Below are 15,334 nucleotides of genomic sequence, written 5' to 3' on the forward strand. Positions count from 1 at the left end.
GGCTCATGATTCCCAAATCCAGGACTTCAGCTTCCAGCCCAGAGAAGAGCTCTTCTCTCTTCCTCAGCCCATTTCTCTCCTACATACTCACCTGACACAGCTAGCATCCATCCTAGATTCATTTCTCCCCTCACCATACCATGGCACTGCCAGCATCCATCCTAGACTTATCTCTCCCCCACCATGAGAGCATGATGTGGATAAACCATCATGAACACTTGAATGGGCAAGACACCCTTCAGTTTGACTGTCCAGGAAAGGGCCAGGTGAACAGTGACACTGGGCCTGGGTCTTGCCTAATAAGTTTTGGTGGGAGATGAGGGGAAAGGCATTCCAGGTGGAGGTGATGGACAATAGGAGCAAAGGAGCAGAGAGGTCAAGCATGAGCTTGGATGGTGAATAGTGATAGTCAGGATCTCTAAAGTCAAGGGTGTGTGAACAGAGAGAGTGTGGACATAATCAGGGCCCCACAACACTTGAACCCCTGGGCTCCAGGATAGCCCTGACCTTTGGCCAGAGGCATCAAAAGAGCCCTGGGATTAATTTGGGCTGTTGCCTTTCCACTGGGCTTGAGCCCCTGCTGTGGGAATTCAGCTCAGTCTGAGTGCCCTTTGATGGAGCGTCTACTTAGTGCTTGAAGGTACAACTTCCTCTTATCCAGGTGCAACTTCCTCCTATCCTCCCTCCTATATGCCTTAGGAATGCAATCTTTCACTGTGTTTTCTCCTTACCCCAGTCCCAGCCCAAATGCCACAGGTATTTTTATTGCTGCATTTTGTAACTGGGAGACTGAAATTCAGGAGCAGACTGGCTTCCCCATAGGGAGGCATAGGGCTAGGAGTGAATCAGCATCTTTCCCCTGATTTCTGTCTCTCCTACTATCCCTCAGAAAAACTGAGGCCGTTTCCTAACATTCCAGGCTGCTTGAGAACACCCTGCCTCAAGGCAAAGGGATGAACTGGGAAACCTATCAAAGCTTCATCAATCACAGTAGTTCCAGGAAAGGACAGACCCAGGGTGCAATGGATGGAAGGGTGGAAAGGGTAAGAGTTGGGAAATGATTCATTCCTTGGAAAAGGCTGAACCCCACATCCTATTTTGTTCTGTTCCAGCATGAGGAGCTTTTCTTGGGCTTGGAGACAGGCCCCAGCAGGACAGGCAGCTCTAGAAAATGTTGGGGACCAAGAGGAAAGAGAACAGCTCTTCTGTTTTGCCTTTAGGGAGCAACGATCTCTCTTCCCCAATAACCTCAGCCTTCCATGCACACCTGGCCTTCCCAAATACATATCAGAATCAAACCCTCAAAGAGTCTGAGTGAGGAGATAGAATGCCTTCATGATAAGCTGAGTCTAGTCTCTCTTTATAAACCCTTCTATGTCACCAGACAGTGCCCAGTTCATCCTGACCTTGAAGATGGAGAGTATGATTTCTGCCAATGGGTTCATTGCGATCGGATGTCACAACAGCACCACGAGGCTGATTGTGAGAGGGTTCCCTGCATTCCTTGGGCCTGCGTTTCAGAGCGCACCACTCACCAGGAAGACTGACATTGTTAGGACTCTCATCCAGCTCATGTTGAGCAGCTGTTTGGTACCATGTGCCAGCTGCTGAGGACAAAGAAATGAAACCACATGCCCTGATGTGTCCATTTCCCTTACCTGCCTGTGTGGCCCTCACTGGGGTTCATTGGTCAGCAGTGCTACCCTCCTGATCTATAAGTGAAATAGCAAAGCGGTGTTCCTGCTCCATGTGGCCATGTGACAGTGGAAACCCCAGACAGTGGCTGAGAAACTGGGACGTGCTGTGGACGTGGCCTCAGCAGCAACTGCGGCAGCAGGCCAGGCTGTGTGCCTATTGGCATGGTGGGCTGGGTGTTCTCCAGGCAGGAAAGACTGGCTCAGGATGGGGTGAATTCATCATAAGCTGAGACTGAAGGTCAGGGGACCGTAGGGTGGGAGTGACAGCAATTAGGAAAAACCATGGAAAGTCATGTGGTGTGTGGAACGGTAGTCTGTGGGTAGAGGGTGTAGGGCAGAGAGGGGGCTAAGAACCACAGAAATGGGGCTGCTCTGAGGATTCCCACAGGCCAGTGACCAAGAGGTACCCAATCTGGAAGACAAAAGAGTTTGGTTAGAATGAAGGGGATGGAGCTTTGGCCAATGTGAGGGCAGGCCTCTTCCCATGCCTCCAGGAGGACCAGGCTTCAGCCAGCACAGCTGGCAGCTAAGGTGGCCCCTGGCTTGAATCCCCAACCAGCCAGCAGGTCCCAAAAACACAGATCCAGGAAGGACTGGTGTGAGGGGCCAGGATGCTGAATGCCCTGCAGCATGTGAGTCAGACCCTCACAAGGGTGGGTAGTCCCACTCTAAATGCCAATCTAATGAGGTGATGGCAGCTGTCAGGCTGGGGAGCAGCCACCTGAGGCAGAGAGGAGCCAGGACTATAGGGGCCCCTGGATCCCCGGGGGAAGGGCCAGGCCTCATAAGGGGTGTGGTCTCAGATCCAGTGTTTCTGCCTGAGGCCTTGCGCTCCGCAGGTCAAGATAGTCTTCCTCGCTTCTAGTACTGGCTTCTAGTCCTGGCTCTGTCCCTAACCCACATCCTTGGAGGGTCCAGCCATTCCTCCTTAACTCAGGAGGCAGGATTCACCAGGCCCTCCCTGTGGTTAGCAGCCACATCAGAGGACCCAGAACAAGACTGACTTCCCAACTGACCCAGAAATGCTTGGCTTCCAGGGCTGGTGACAGTGAAGTGTTGGAAAAGTACTGCCGTGTTTCAATTCTCTTTGTCACGGAAGCCTGAGACCCTCAGACCTTATGCCTGCTGCATCTTGGGTCTGCGTGTATATATTTCTGTGTCCCTGGAGCCTAGAGCCTTGCTGGACAGATAAGAACACAGAGGTCCAGAGAGGTCACGCCCTGGCCCAAGGTCACAGAGCAAGTCAATGCAGAGTCAGGCCTGGAAACAGGGTTCCCTGATTTACAGGCCAAGCTGGCTCCCCAGCCCCCGAGCTGAGACCTCAGAGCCCAGGCGGCCTCCTCTGCTCCTGCGGGTGAGAGCGCGGGCAGGGAGGGCAGTGTCCCAGCCTAATTAGACGCTGTAGAGGAGCAGGGACATGGGGGCCCGTGCTCGCAGAGTAGTGCCCCCTCCATAGATCATAGGCATGCCAAGGACATAATAAATAATCTTCCCAAAGGTTTTAAAGGTAAAAATCAGCAAACCATTAATAACGTTCCCAGCACCATACATCACGCTGAAATCTTCCCATTACCGCTCCCTGAGCCGATTCGCATTTTCTAGGCTGTTTCTCCCCCCTTCCCTTTCCAGTGTATCCTGAGGCAGGCTCGAAGCCCCTCCCCGCAGCCTGCCTGAGCCCGGAAGAATGGGAGTGTGGAACCTTTTTGGACTTACCGTGGAGGTTCTGTTCAGGTGTGTGGAGGGATGGACAAAGGAGAGACGTCCCATTCCCTTTCTGGTTACCCTTCTGCTTCTGCTTTTCCTTTCAGTGGGTGGTATGGAGCTTGCCTACCTCTCTCTCCCTCTGGCTTTAAGTAGGAATAACTCTGTGGCCTCCCTCTCTGAGAGGCCAAGGAGGTTTAATTAATGAATGCAATGGGGTCACTTTAAATCAGAAAAGTGCTGATGGCTGCACTTTCCAATTCCTGGTGTTCTGAGCTCTGAGGAGGCAGCGGTCTGGGGCCCAGGCTACGAGATGGGGTTGATGGGGCACGCTATATAATTTGAGGACAACATGTGGTATCAAGCAAATCAAGAGCTGGGATGAGAGGAACTAGGAGGGGAGAAGCTGGGGCAGCAGACTGGTGGCCTGTGCCGTGGGGTGGCACCAGGATAGGTGACAACCCAAGGTGGCGGAAAGCCAGGGCGTTACGCCTGAGTCCCCTCTTCAGCACGAGGGAGAGACTTGGCCTCATCACCCTCTTTGGCCTCAACTTCCTCAGTCAGAAAAGACGGTCCTTTGCAGTGGCCACGTGACATCCTCCATGAGTTCTTTGAAGGGCACATGGCTGAGGGCTGAGTGGCTCATACAACTGTCACAGGTAAGTGGTTTCTTGGATGCAGAGTCTACACTGAAGACAGAAGAAGAATTCCATGCTAGTCAGTGTTCCCTCCTACGAAGGTCTCCTTATGGGACCACCGTAGGGGGCCTCTCCTGAAAGTGTGGGAAAAGGGGGTCCCACCTCAGCTCTTTTGTCATCACCTGGGTGGCCTCAGACCAGCCCTTTCACTCCTCTGGGCCCGTTTTCTCACCCACCACACTCCTCAAGTCCCTTTCCCGCTCTGCCTGCTGGGCTGAGCCACCTCCCTGACTTCCATCCAAGAGCAGAGCTATGTGCTGGCGGCTCCTCAGGACCTCTGCCACGGTCCTAGCTGGGGGCCTGCCAGCCTCAACCTTGACTAAGATATGCACTTCTCTGTGGCTCAGGGTTTTGTTCCAGTCCCCCCACTTCACCCCCCAATCCAGCTGACCGAACCCCCCCATGGGAGTGGCACTGTATTTTTTACAAAGCCCAGCCCGGTTTCCGCAGTCACTCAGCATGACCCAGTGAAGAAGCAAGGTAAAATCTGCCCTGATGTGGGAGGGTAAATAAGTGGGTTAGAGAAATCCTCTTGGGCAGATCCCTCAGGTGGTGGCAGCCAGTGGCTTCTCAGAGAACTGGAGGAGACCGATGTCTGCTGGACAAGGACAGTCCCTCTCCAGGGATGAAGGACCTGTCCTCAAGCATCTTGGGGTTTGAAGCAAAGCATGCACCCTGTGAGCCAGGACTCAACTGGGAATCACATTTCACAAGGAAAAGTCAACCCTCAGGACTGTGAGTCCCATCCCACGTGGACTGTGCAGGGTGAGCTGAAGCAGGCCCCACTCAGAGAGGAGATTGGGCCCCTGACACCAAATGTCCTCCCCGGCTGGTGGGATGTCCCAGGATCCATCATCTCAACCGCCTGTGTCCTGAGGGAAGCCTCCTTCCAGTGAAGGGGCCCCAGGGGTATGTGGGCAGATCCTGAAGTCCCCTTTCGCAGACCCCTGCTTTTCTACCTATGTTTGCCCGTCTATCATACACTACTTGTAATTTAGGGCAAGTCACCAATGCCCGAGAGCCTCAGTTTTCCCACCTATGACAATGGGCCTAAAACCCACCTGACGAAGCGGTTGTGAGAAGGAGATGGTATAATAAATATGGACACATTTAATAGGTAAATATTTAATAGGTAAGTTATGATTGTGACAGGTTATAAATACCTGCTTAAGAGGTAGAGCATGCTCCTGGTGTACAACTGAGGTAAGCACATTCAAACCGGAGGGGAGTGAATTGGGGAAAGTTTCACAAAAGAGATAGCCTCTGATTGGCACTTTGAAGAAAGAGCAGTGTTTTGACCTGGAGGAGTTGGGAGCTGCGGTGGAAGATTCCAGGGGAAGAGACAGAAGATCAAAAGCTCAGAAGTTTAGGGAGGGTCCCAGCTTGACAAGACACAGGCGTGTGTGTGTGTGTGTGTGTGTGTGTGTGTGTGTATAGGGGGAGAGGGGTGATGGTTTCAGGCCTAGGTGCCTGGCTCCAAAAGTCCTCCTCCTCGCGCTGGGCTGCATGCCACAGCCCAGGAGTCAATTCTGATGATAAAATGCACTTTGCCACCAGCTGTCCTGGGAGATTCAACTCCCTGTCATGGTGACAGACCCTCGGCCCGTCTCAGGCCTTGATGGATGACCCCCACACTGGATGTCATACATCTCCGTCTTCCCCAGAAGCTGTGACACAAGTAATTGGTGTCATCTCTGTTGATTGCATGCCAAATGCTGACAAAACAGTCCGTAACAGGGAGCTCTGCACACTGCCCTTGATTGTGTGGGTGAGGGCACTGACCCAGCATAGCCCCCCAGCTCTCTGGGGGTACCCCAGGGAGAGGCAGCAGGCCCAACTGGACCAGTGAGGAACAGATGCAAAGGTATCCTGGCCCCAACCTGGAGAATGTGCTAGAATCTTTCTAAACAGGTGCAGTTCATGCCGAAACCGGTTTGGCTCAGCGGTAGAGCGTCGGTCTGCAGACTGAAAGGTCCCGGGTTCGATTCCGGTCAAGGGCATGTACATTGGTTGTGGGCACATCCCCGGTGGGGGGTGTGCAAGAGGCAGCTGGTCGATGTTTCTCTCTCATCGACGTTTCTAGCTCTCTATCTCCCTCCCTTCCTCTCTGTAAAAAATTAATAAAATATATTTAAAAATAAAATAAAATAAATGGGTGCAGTTCAGTGTTCAGTGGCCAGGATTTGCTCCCAGGGCTGCAGCTGCTGTCTGACACATACCTCTCTGGTCAGTGAGGCCCCTGGCTGCTCTGCATCCTGGGGACGCGGAGGGGGAGGCCTTCTAAGGTAAGGTGACCAGATGTCCCACTTTTGGCGGAACAGTTCCGATTTTTAACAATTTGTCCCACGTCCCGTGGCATTTTAAAAAAATCCAAAAGGTTTAAAAGAATCTTTCCAAAAATTGGGACTTTTTAAAAACGCCACGGGAGGCTGGACAAATTGTTAAAAATCAGAACTGTCCCGCCAAAAGCGGGGCGTCTGGTCACCTTATTAAGGTGCCCTGGCTCCTGCCAGCAAAGCTGCTACCTTTCCTCTACAGATGACGCCGCTAAGGTTGAATGAGTTTTACCTACAAATAACAGATTGAGGTGTGTGCCAGGGGCGGTGTTTGGGGTCAGGTGGGAGTACTTAGGAGGGTAAAAGCCAGGTTACCTGCTCGTGACCAGGTAGACCTTGCACTGGGCCAGGCCCAGTCTGGCTTGGCTGGGTCCACGACCTGGCTGACCTCCGGAGGAGATGGGTGGAGCAGCCTCTCACACCTCTGATCTTTCACAAGGGGATGGTGGCCCCACCCACAGCAGAGGCCTGCGCTGAACCGGGAGCCCACACAAGGGCCCTCCCAGGTGTTGCAGACAGAAACACCTCCGACTCCTTACACCCCATTCCCAGCCAGAGCTCAATAGAATCAGGGTCGGCGGAGAATTGCCTGGGGGCTGTGTGATATGTCCAAGTCTTCTGATAACGAGAATCTGCCCCTTAAAATTTTGCCTTGAAATGAAGCCAAAACAGCAGGCAGCTGGGCCCATGGGTCACATCCCAAAGCCCCTTTCTAGGCCTTCCATCCCGGCCCTGTATGACCTGGGAGGAGCTCTGAGGAGCAGCCCTTTTGCTGGGGAAGGCGGCATTGCCTCACTCTGAATTCCCTCCGTGAGGACTTGGGCAAGAATTGGTCTTTGGTTTTAGTTAATAAGGTGACCAGACCTCCCGCTTTTGGCGGGACAGTCCCAATTTTTAACAATTTGTCCCGCGTCCCTCGACTTTTTAAAAAGTCCCGATTTTTGGAAAGATTTTTAAAAAATCTTTTGGACTTTTTTAAAATGCCGCAGAACGTGGGACAAGTTGTTAAAAATCTGGACTGTCCTGCCAAAAGCGGGACATCTGCTCACCTTATTTTAGTATCAAAAATAACATTTTAGTATTTGGGTTCTTCTTCTAGTTATTATTTTTTGCTCCTTCCAAGCAACAGCTGGTGATCAGGTTTCTCTCTCAAGGGGCCTGCTGCGTCCGTGTCCCTCGCCTGCGTGCTGGCCTCCGTGACAGGCCCTGTGTGGACACCCCTCTCCCCGCTCGTTTTACCTCCCGGCCCTTGTTTTCTTTTCCCCCGGACTTCCTTCCTTGTTTTATTTCATCTCCTGATATTTCCCGCATCCTGTAGGTAGCTTGAAGTCCTTTTCAGTTTAAGGTGGGCTAAGCAATGAATAAACAGTCTCAGGACCTGTGGTCTGGGCTTTGTACAGGAAACAGGCAAATATTCCTCAAGGCTCACCACTGACCCCTTGGACCACTCCTCCTGTGGTCTCCTACTGTCTCCAATTCTGGCCTGGGGCGGGGTGGGGTGGGGTTGAGTGTACAGGGCTGGGCAAAAGTCGTTCACATGGAAAATAACACAATAATGAATAAATAATAATACAAGAATAAATTCTGTGTTTCGTGTACTTACAACTGTAAACCTACTTTTGCCCCACCTTGTATTCTACATACATTTATTTGCTTCATACCTACCATATGCTGTGTACCACAGATAACCTGGGGCACCTTAGCAGATACCCCTGGCTGAGAGTAGAGGACTCAGCCAGCAAGACAACTAGGTCTAATGTTTGGCCAAACCCCGAGATATTTGTCTATCTGCTGCCCCCCACAGCCAGAGTGATTCTCAGGCCTGTCTTTGTGTCATCCTGTGGGTACCCAGCTGCTCTGCACCTATGGGGGTGGGGTGGGATGTTGAAGAGCCCTCTTGCTTGGCATGGACAGGCAGGGAGGCAGGAGAGTGAGTTTGAGGTTGAGGGGCTCCTGGGGTCAGCTCTGTGGTCCTCCTGGGAGCCATCGTCTCCTGTTCTAGCTGTGGACATTTGCCCTCCTGACCGGGGAGGCCCGGAAGGCCCTCCTCGGGTTAATGATTCCCTGTCGGCACCGCCCCACCCACAGAGAGCGAGAGAGGAGTCTCTTGGGGATTGGAACAATGTGACGGCTGCTCTAAGGAGGGACAGCCAGCCGCCAGCCCTCCTTCCTGGGGCTCCGGGCACCCCCCTCACCACCTCCAGACACAGAGCAGTCTCCGGCCTGGCCCTTGGGACCTGCAGCTCTTTCCTCGGTCCCGCCTGGCCTGGGAGAGTCCCCGCGGCCGGCTCATTGTCCCACTCCTGCACTTTTCCTCTGCCGCATTGTTCCCGTTATCAGCATCCTACAAGCTGCAGCGGCTGCACAGGAAAGTGTGGCTGCCGCCAGGGCCGCTGCCGAGGCGGCGATGGGCCCAGGTGTCCTGCTGGCGGGGCCGCCTGCACAATCAGGTCCCCCCACGCCTGTCTCAGAATCCTGGCCGCCTGCCAGGACCCTGGGGAGCAGGGTACAAAGCTGTGCTCTCTTTGGGGTATTTTGTTTCTTGGTGCTTGTGGCTCTGGGCCCACGCCCCTTGCTCTGGGAGGCACGCACAGTTTCTGCAAGTCTCTCCACCGTGGTCCCTGGACCAGCCAGGATCCATGGGTCGCAGTTTCCTGCTCCGTGAAGCCCAGGCCTGTCTGCTTTACTAAAAGGCCACACAAGGCTGAGGAAATGAAAGTGTGAAGGGCCCTCTTCACCCACAGTTCCAGGCCCTTTCCCAAGTGAAGGGTTTAGGTCAGAGCGAACCTAATAAAGCAGCTGCTTTACAGAGTTTGGGGGGTAAAGGGTCTGCGGGGAGGGAGTAGGACCTCTATTTTTGGTCTGCACTTGACTAGACTATTTCAGCTGTCTTATGAGAGCTGGGTGGTACAGAGTTGGCAAATAAAAAGAAAGGACACCCAAATCAATTTGAATTTCAGAGAAACAAAAAATAATTTGTAAGTGTAGGTATCCCCCATGCAATATTTGAAATGGGTGTCCTGTATTGTATCTGGCAACCCTCTGGAAGACCCCCTGTGTGGTCCAGAACACTGCAGGAAGGCCTTGGGGATGTTCAGACAGGATTAGCGAGATGAGGCAGGGAGGTCGCCTTCCTGGACCTGTCTCATTCCCAAAAGCTTCTCTGGAGCATCTTTTCCAGGCTCTTCTAGAAAAGACCTGCAGGCTAGAAGCAGCTCTCCATCCAGGGCACGGGAGATGCTGCAAGTCCCCAGGGTAGCCCAGGCCACAGGTCCAGGCTCAGTGCTCTTAGCAGGCTCCTCAGGTGAGGCCACCTTCTCAAGAGAGGCAGGAACATAACAAGAAATCTGCAGAGCTGGCCTTGCAATCCAGGCAGACCAAGGAAAGTACCCTGGCTCTGGAGTCCTCTCTCTTCCTACCAGTGGGGATCTCTCGCCCTCTGCTGGCAGATGCAGGTATGACAGGGCTTCTCCTTCAGGCATGATCCCAGGAAGAATGGCCAGATAAACCTCATTTACCACCTATCTTCAATTCCGCTCACCTTTCTCTGCTCTGGGAGAATCTGCATGGTGGCTTTTCTGAGAAGAAAACATTTACCCTCATGAATCTTTGCTGTCGAAAACCCAATTTCTTTGACTCTAACCAAGCAGGAACTCAGAGAAAACAAAATGTAAACTCCACTAATTTTGTCTCCCAGAAGGAGTGAATTTGAAATGTCAAGACACAGAAAAATACACAATGGCCAGGGAAGTAGGGTGTCTCCATGTCATTAACGGTGGTGGGAGCATCAGGATAGGATGACCACACAGAAGGACCTCTTAGCCCCTCTGGACCCTGCTCCCCAGGGCAGGATGCCATTATCTTGTTCACTGCACCAGGAACTCAGTTCTGAAGCCTCCGGTTTGGATGGTTCACTATTTGAGGTTCCCTTCCATGACATAGAAAATTAGATGCTTCCTGTGATCCCCTTCTGATTTAGCACAAGACAACTCCAAGTGACCAGCAATCTCAGGGCAAGATCCTTTGCACTCTTCTCCCAAGGCCAGGAATAGGTTCCAGCCAATGGAGGGCCATGAGAGGGTCTATTGCCTCCAGCCAAGGAATCATTTTACTTCATGGACTGAGTACCGAAAATAGTGACACTTTTTCACCATCTAGGCATTTATAATCCGAATGGGAAAATGACATAGTTATGAGTTAATATAGCTGCAAGGATTTATTACATACAAACAGGTCAGATTTGCATTTTGTGGGGACCTCAACAATCTGGGAACTTCTTAAAGAAAAACAATACAAGATTGTGAATGCATAAGTAGGCTCAAAAGTGAATATTTATTTGGAATGAGTTAACAGATTACAACAAATTGCCTTTTTTAAAAAGACTATTTTTAGAGCAGTTTAATATCCACAGCAAAATAGAATACAAAGATTTCCCGTATGCACCCTGCCCGACACAGGCATAGGCCCCCAGCCCCATTATGAACATTTCCCATCAGAGTGGCACATTTTTTACAATCGATGAGCCTACGTTGATACATCACTATTACCCAAAGTCCATAGCTTGCAATGGGATAATTCTTGATTGTATACATATGGTGGGTTTGGACAATGTATAATGACATGTATTGATATGATCCACCAGTATAGGATCATACAGAATAGTTGCACTGCCCTAAAAATCCTATGCTCCACCTTTTCACCCCTCCCTTCTCCTAATCCTAGCAATTATTGATCTTTTGACTTTCTTCATAGTTTTGCCCAAATAACATATTTTAAAAGATAAAAAAACTTTATGAATCTCACAAAACCAGAAAAATCGTTCAGTCAAGCCCTGGCTATGGATATTTCAAATCTTGTGCCTCTGTGAGGTATATACTTCCAGGGTTGGGAGTCTTAATACATGTTCCACCCAGCCATGTTTCTAGTCTTGAACTTCTATTTTATGGCACCAATAGGCCACTGGGGTGTGCCTGGGTGGAACACATTGTTAGGGAGGGCACATAGCCAGTGATGAGGGGCCCTGAGGCTTAACCTTCATTGACTTCATGATAAACCTCCCATTGCATCTAGACCAAAGCCAAATATGAACACAAATAAAGTTAACATCTTCCAAAAAAAAGTGTGGCTAAATATTTAGAGAAGAACACTATGGATGTCTTGTTATTTTCAGTGTCTTGGGGGCATTTCCCCAAGAATCACAGCCCATGAGAATGATTCTGATTTTTGCCTGTGCTTTACAGAAACCAAGCTTCTCACCTATTAGCCCAATAAATAATCAAATGCTCTTTACTTACTGTATCTAAGTTCTAGCTTTATCCTGAACTCTCAGAAATGTTTCATTTAATCTGCTAATGTTCAGATAAGTACTGTCCCAACCCTCCCCTGAGCCCCACCCCAGCAGCATGAACATGGTAGGGAATGCTGGGTGAACAAGAATAATAGAGGGAAGGCACCTTGGGGAAGTAACCCGATCTGCTGCAATATGAACAGGAGGTTCAAAGTCAGTGGCACAGAACAGAGGAAACGTAACACAATGGGTGCAGGTCGGTGTAAGGGTTTCTTGGGAAGAAGGACTGCCGCAGCGGGACTGAGTTCCCGAGGAAGACCTGGGAGCGCTTGTGAACTTATGACCTTCTCATCCATGGGGCTGGTTTGGACATGTTTTGGAGGAGACAGGAGTACTAGATAGATGGCCATTCCTAGGGCATCCAAGTTATTTGTCGTGGCCAAGGTTCATGCTTGGATTTTAGGTAAACAGCGCCCTCTACTGCTAAGCAGCTCCCATCACAGCACGCAGGGCTCTTTACCCTGAGAATCCCTGAAGGGGAGTGGAACAAGATGGAAATGATGGCTTGATCCATAGAACACCAAGAGTCTCCAACCAGCCTGGCCAGCAGGCGTGGCCCAGTGGTTGAATGTTCCCTTATGAACCAGGAAGTCATGGTTCAATTCCTGGTTGGTCGGGGCACATGCCAGGCACATCCCCAAATTCCAGTGTGGGGTGTGCAGGGGGTAGCAGATCAATGATTCTCTCTCATCATTGGTGTTTTTACCTCTTTCTTCCTCTCCCTTCCTTTCTGAAATCAATGAAAATATATTGTTAAAAAAAAGTCTTCAACCAAAACAGAGTTTTCTGTGTCAGATTTAAAGATAACCAGGAGACCCTACTCCCAAGGAATTCAGGCTGTTTTTCTATCTACTACTGTATCCCAAGGACTGCTAGCTCGTAAGGGTCCTAAGAGTTCAGGTTGGCAGGCATTCACCCACCTGATACTAGGCTGGAGAGGCCTATGCCCTCTAGGAGCTCTTGGCCAAGCTCTAATTGCACCTGATTCTCTGGTGCCCCAACTCTCTGCTCTGAAGGAGGCAGCTCTCCTTGGAGATCTCAGACTTTCCAACTGCTCTCCGCTTGATTTCTTCTCTAAGCTCTTTGGCAGCTGCAGATGGGCTTGGAGAGCCTGATACAATTAAAAAGGAGTCCATGTTATTTAACCAGGTGCCCAGTGAAGTCCTGTGGGCATGGAAACCTCCTCAGAAGATAGGAAATAATAGTGACAAACAAAAACAGGGCTGAATGCTTCCCCTTTGATCTTTGATTTCCTCCAGAAGGGTCTTGGCATCTGGATTCAATGTTGTTCTGTTTGGGCCTTGGTATGGAAACACGAACACCAACTTCCATCTGAAGGCCAGGAGGAAACTCTCCAGGCACAGGGTCCTGTTTGTCTCCTCTCTCCACCTGCCTGACCTCCAGCTTTAGTAGGTCAGATTGATGTCTGGGGGTTCTTGGCACCCTAATCTGTGCTGAGGTTCAGGTGGAAAACGTGGAAAGTGAAAAGCCAGGCATGATATCCTGTACACACACACACACACACACACACACACACACACTCACACAACCCCTGACTGTAAATACAGGATTCAGCCCATAAAAGAAACAATAAGAGCAGGATTCAATGAGGCTCCCCCGACAAACGGAGTGTTTAGGGTTTTCTTGGGATTCTATTGTGTAGACTGGAGTTTCTTAACACAGTAAGACAGCAAGCGGCTTCCTGTTATGGAAACAGCCAAACCCTGACATTCAGAAAGTCAATCTATACAGCAACTGGATAAACAACCAAGATAATGATCAGCCATAATCGGCACAATAGCCAAAATGGAATTGCTTGGAGAAAAGGGGCTGGCGCAGGCCCAAGCAGTGCAGATGAATACAAGCCATCTCCTGCGCAACAATCCCCATTCATTGTACCCCAGGCTTGTGCACACAACCCTGTCCACGGCAGCCGGGAGTGTGCGGGTACAGATCCCAGTGATATTTATAGGCAGCTCGCCTGGAGCCCTGTGTCTGGCTCCTGGGTGACCTTCCTAAGACCTGGGGCACTGTGCCAGGACAGGTGTCCCCTGTATTTGTCAGTGCTGGTGTCCCACTCCAGGCCCTGTAGCTCGTGGGGGTTGAGCTTATCTCAGCCAGTTTTTAAAAAATATTTTTCATTGATTTCAGAGAGGAAGGAGAGAGAGAAAGAGATAGAAACATCAACGATGAGAGAGAATCATTGATTGACTGCCTCCTGCATGCCCCCCACTGGGGATTAAGCCAGCAACCCAGGCATATGCCCTGACCAGGTTCATAGGTAGATGCTCAATCACTGAGCCACACTAGCGAGGCATCCCAGCTGGTTTTTGGATCCGGGTCTCCATTTCCCCACCTCTATAGGACCATCCTAATATGTTCGGGTCACTCTGCTATTTCCTCTGAAGATGGCACAGGTAACAGTGTCTTTGGAATACAGAAAAAGGGACAGCAGACATGGCTTTGTTTTATAAGATGTCTGAGCACTGGGCTGGGCGCCTTGGCAATGGCAGGCCTGGTGCAGTGAAACTCAGCCTGGCTCCCTGGATGCTCCCTCCAACTGCTGCCCAGGAACAAGGCCTGACCTGGGTGAGGAGAAGGCCCCGGGACCTGCTACAGCATCCCATCCCCGCAGCTCTACCTTCCCCACACCCAGAGAGTGCAGGAGAGACAATAGGCCAATGGATGACAACCTTGAACAAGACGAGAGTGTTCAGGTCAAGAAAATCAATCCTAGAACTCAAAAAGCATGACACTCCCTATCTCTATGGCAGTATAGAAAGCTCTTTCGTGTCCGTATCCCGTTCTACCTTGACAACTTCCCTGTGGGTCTCATATCCCATTATCCCATTTACAGACCAGAAGAACTCATGTCCACAGGTCTAAGGAACTTCCCTAAATCCACATGCCCAGTAAGTCCTGGAGTCAGAATTTCACTAGGCCCTTTGGCTCCAGGAGCAGCGATCATTTCACTAACTTTCCCCAAACCTGAATCCTCCACTTCACCACTACACAGTGTCCACTCACACAAGTATGAGTGTTTATTTCCACCCTGACTACAGATTTTCCACTTGCTCACTCCTCATGACCATTCTTTGCCCATCCCAGGGACTTGGTCTGCTTTTCTCTGCTTTCCTTGGCCTTGACAAGGTGATAGAAATTAATGATGAGAAAAAGATCCCAGCCAGCCAAGTTCATGCCCAAACGGCACATACCTTAGAAAGGCGTGAACAAACATGAGACAACTGGGCTCCTAACTCACTCTGCCAAGAATGGATCCCCCATTGCAGGTGCTACAGGTGGGATCTCTGTCTTCCCAGAAACTGTAGCATGACCTGCAGTATCATGAGATCACTCCCAACCCAGGCCAAGAGGCTCAGTGCAGGTGGCCTCTTTCTTCCTCAACCCTTCTGTGCTCTCTTTTGTCTGCTGAGAAGTCCTGCCTGTTTGGATGCCAAGGCTTCCATGATCTGGGTCCCCCATGCCTTCTGACCAGCAAGGCTGCTATTATTCTCTCCCTTTTCCCACCTGTCTGCAGGCCTCCTCCTCTCCATT

This window comes from Pipistrellus hanaki, assembly GCF_964339955.1.
Source record: "Pipistrellus hanaki genome assembly, chromosome: 5".
Lineage (NCBI taxonomy): Eukaryota > Metazoa > Chordata > Mammalia > Chiroptera > Vespertilionidae > Pipistrellus > Pipistrellus hanaki.